This window comes from Scomber scombrus, chromosome 12, assembly GCF_963691925.1.
Source record: "Scomber scombrus chromosome 12, fScoSco1.1, whole genome shotgun sequence".
In the NCBI taxonomy this organism is placed as follows: domain Eukaryota; kingdom Metazoa; phylum Chordata; class Actinopteri; order Scombriformes; family Scombridae; genus Scomber; species Scomber scombrus.
In genome coordinates, this window is record NC_084981.1 from 16,843,180 (window position 1) to 16,848,084 (window position 4,905).

Sequence of the window (4,905 nt, forward strand, 5' to 3'; positions counted from 1 at the left end):
TGATGTCACGACGTGCGGCGGCGTGCGTGATGACGTCACCCGGAAGAACGCTGGTGTTAAGGCAGCTGCGGGAGCAGCAAGCGGCCATGAGGATATCAAAAAGTTTGGCTTTATTGTCGTGCGGTGGAAGTGGATTCCCCTCTCCCTAAGTACTTTGTGGAGGGTGGCCACTGTCCAGTCCGAGGTCTTGGAAGAAAACTGTCGAGCGGCTGTGGGTAGAAGCGCCGGTGTTCTGTCGATTTCTCCTACCCGTCGAGAACTGCTACTTTGTGGTTCTGCGCATGCGCAGAGCCGATTTCCCAAGTTTCATTTCCACGGCCATAATTTTTTGCTGCTCCTCAGTCTAAATATTCATCTTAAGTTTTACATGTTTGAAAAATTGAGACTATTTAAAATAAATCATAAAAAAAAAAAAGAAAACTGGGAAGAACTGTGCTGGAGCCCTGGACTCTGGATGTAGTATGTGGTTTAGCATATTGGTATTTTATGAATGCATTTAGTAGCGGGAGCATTATTTGATAGGATGTTATTGGGCTATCAAAATATGCTACCCCTGCAATATTAATTAAAAAATGTTAAAGAGATATGTCTAAATATGCAGCCATTCATCCTACAGTGGCAGTGAGGTCATTAGTAGTCTTACTTGAATGAGTTGAGTAGAGGGAGCATTTTTTGATGCTAAGTATTTGATCCATCAAAATACACTACCCATGACATACATTTCATTACACTTTTTGTACATTAGACAAATGAGAGAAGAAACACTTTATTATTTATTACTACATTATGCCTTTATTTGATATACAGAGGTAGACAACCATAAAGTAGCATTTTTTGATAGGTAGCATGAATCAATAGACAGACCTATCGGTTTATGCAGCGGTAGCAATTTTCGACAAAGCAGCAGAAATCGACAGAACACCGGCGTCGGAACGAAGTTGGGGGGGGCTGGAATTATCTACGCAGGTGAAGGAGTTGGATAACTGCGGGTTAAAGATGGAGAGGTCTCAGCCACCAAGAGTACTGGGGACATGGCGGCTTCAGGCAGTTGAAGACCTTGGCGTTGGGTGTGTGGTGACTCTCCGAAAATCCCATCATCGGAGGGAGAAAGGGAGATGAAATCCATGGCTGGTACAGGTGAGTCGCTGGTTGAGTAATGTGTTGCTCTTAACTGTTTGAAACTTGAATACGAGAGCGAAGGAGGGGGCAGAGGTTAGGTCTGTTTATATAGGAGCAGGAAGGGGTGTAATTGGTGTGTTTTCCCGCTCCTGAAACTGCGCTTATCAAGCTTCGATTAAATATTACATCTACACACATGCTTCATAACCAAACTGATGAAGCTCAATATTTGCAGATATGGTTCTTGGTTGTCTTGTCTCTAATTGGCTCCATTTTTTTCTTTCGGTCATCAATCATGATATAAGTCACAAAGTCAAGCCACAATAGCACAGCAACAGTAAGATCTCAGCATGGTTTTGGGTATTTTCAGTTACTGTCTGTTTTTTGAATGTAGATTAAGTGGTGGAAAGCAATGGCTATTAAAATGTCTCTTGGTTATCAAAAACTGGACCCTTTACAGTTTTATATGGATGTTTTCAAGGATAATGTTTATGTAGCAATGAGCATGATAATAATGGCATGGCTCTGTCTAACAACCAGTATGCACAATGTGTGGTTTTGTGCTTCAAATGTGACATTCTAATCTGCCTTTTTTCGCATGGAAGACTTCAGTATGATAATGGTGCAGGACATAATTGAATATGCTGTATGTGTGTGTCATTCTATTCTCAACACATCCTCATAATTAAAACACCAAATAGGTCAATTGTACCATGCAATCCAGAACAACTCATAGGAGCATGTTCTTATATTCTGCCTCTATCGGCAGTTTTCCAAAACTGTTTGTCTATGTTTTATGGTGTGACAGCACAGCAGGTCTGGTTAGATTCAGGAACAAAAACCACTTGGTTAAGGTTTGTGTTGAAAAAATAAGGTTTGGTTTAAAATGATTGCTTGAAATGTGGTGAGGGTTAAAGTTACCCTAATACCTCTTTTAAGTTAAGCAACCTTTGATGTCATGGCACAGTTAAACAGCTTGACAATTATAGTTTTATTTAAACAAAAACTGTTCTGACTTACAGGCATGGCCGTAGCTACCATTGAGGACACCGAGGTCATGTCCTCGGTATTTTTTTCTTGAAGATTCGTTTTGAGGTGAAATGAAAATAGCCGATGAGACAATTATCCTTGCATCAACGGACCGTCACGAGACACGTACCTGCAGATACCGCTACCATGTCAAAATAAAAGTAGTCGGCTATAACCAGCGGCGGAGGGATTCCTTGAAATCCACCGGGGATTTTTTCACTGGCCCCGGTGTTATGTCCCAACTGGTTTCCAATTTAACTGGTTTCCTTACAGAACAGCTCCAGCTGTGTTGTGCTTCCGTCAGCAGATTCGTCACAAATTCACAAATATACACAGCATATTAGGCTACTGGATATTTTTAAGTAGCAGTTATATAGTGCTCACTTTCAGAAAAAATATTCGCTGCAGTAGATGTAGTAGTGAACTGCGACTTGAAAATAGCCAGAAATATGTTTATGTCTACATTTGTGAATTGGACATGACCCGATTTTGCAAAGTGTTCTTTCATTGGATGTGCCCTTTTCTCCCTTTCCCAGCAGGCCGCGCTTTATTCCACATTTTAAGAACAAACAAAGAAAATAATATATTGCAGTTATACTTTTTAAAGATACAACCATAGAAGTTGTAGAATACTGAAATAGGAGTTGATTTAAGTTGCAGAATTGGAAGTGATAAGAAAGAACTGGACCACAAGAGTGACCATGACTGAGAAATGCACAGCAAGAAAGTGGTATAAATACATCATGGATTACTTCTAGCTATTATATGAGATGTGGTTTTCTTTTTGACCTCGGTATTTGAAAAATCCTGGCTACGGCCTTGCTTACAGGTGGAAACATTACACTTGTGGTTGGAAATAGGAAGCAAATAGCGGTCTCCTGCAGCTAAGTCTATTTTTTCCATCTATCTTTCTAGCCATCCTCCCAACCCTCTTCCTCCAAAAAAGGAAATTTGTCACCATATAATGTCAGTCATCTGAACTGCGACACTACATCATAATCAATACAGCCACTAGATGGCATCTACCCAACGCAATTCGTTTTTAGCTACTGAATTCATGACCTATACTGATGTTTTTCTTGAGAAGACAGGCTATTTAATCATGAAGACATCCTACGCAACAATACATTCATTTTGACTCCAGCCCCACCAGGCATAAAATCAAACAGGAAATCACCCATCCCACTCTGTCTTTAGTTATTAATGCGGCCTAACCCTCTCATGATGAGGCCAGAGTGTTGCTGACAGCTTGTCAAAGAATGTATTTTTGTAACTCTGTAGGAACAGAGACTAAGAGGAGGAGGACAAGTAAACAAATCTTAACATGTACAAGTTCTTATCACCCATCAACCCCCTGCCACGAATAGCATATCTCATCAGCTCAAATACTAGTGGGCCTGAGACCGTCAATCACACTTTTCAAATACTGTCTATATAGGTCAATGATTTCATTGATAGACATGACAGCACTGTACAGTACTGACATGGATTACTTTGGGCATAGAGAACGCAGACAGAGTTGTCAGTATTAATGCTACACTAAAAAACATGAGTACTTTTGCTGTTTTGTGTTAACTGTAATTTATTGAACTGGCATGTGCATGAATTTTAATCGACCACATTTATCTTTACTCCACTTTACTTTGACCTACACTGTCCTTTAAATTGGCTTGCTACATAGATACAATTGTAATACATGAGTCATTAGTTAAACAAAAATTGATTGGTTTAAGACATATTAACTATTATTAAAAAAAATAGTAGTAGTACTGTTATATTTTATGTAAATATTTCCTCCCCTGTGCCTGGGCAAACCATGTTTCTTCAATTTGTATTGCACTAGTCATTCATTGTGGCCTGGACAGGTGCAGGACAAATTCAATGAACCTAACAGCGTCATGCAGAGGCCCTCAGAGAAAAGAAAATTAAATGTTCTGGTTTGCTGGCTTTGGAAATAATTTCTCATTTTCCTCATAGGGAAAAGAGAGACAAAAGGAATTAAAGCCGCAAGCGGCGATGGCGGGCCCTCGCTCACCCATGCCACCGCGGGGCCTGAGGCATGGCGGGGCTGTGGCGTGAAGCAGAAAGTGAGAAAAAACCTGGAAGGAGGCCAAAAATGTAATGTTTCGTTCATCCAGTAGGGGCAGTCACAGGTAGTTACACATATGGTCTGGTGTGGTCTGGTGTGTTCAGGGCGGCCACTCATCAGTCATGTGAAGTTTGGAGTGAATTGGACAAAGCATGAAGGAGTTATGAGAGGTTGATGGTTCATCCACCAGGGGGCAGTAGAGTGTAACAAAACACAAGCGGTTGCGTTCAGGGTGGGACAGTGATTACACATGTGAAGTTTTGTGGAAATCGCACAATGATGATGTAAAATATGGCACTTCCTATTTCCACTAGGGGGCGACACGAGTGAGATCGCCTATGAGCTAATGGAGACGTTGAGGTCGGCACCCTGGACCTGTGTACCAATTTTCATGATGATACGAGTTCAATAAAGCCATCAAAAAGCCAAACGTATTTTCATGGCGAGGAATTGATGGTCGCCGCGTCGCCACACGGACGCCATTACTCGTAGCTTCACAGTCTTCATAATGTAGCTTCACCAACTGGTTCTGAATGAAGTTGATGGGGCAAAGTATGTAATTTTAATGAATCTTAGTTAACTTCCTGTTACCACCGGGGGGCGCTATGAGTTACGTGGGAAGTTAATATATCGGGACGTTCAGGGCGGACGTCCGTGCAAAAGTATAA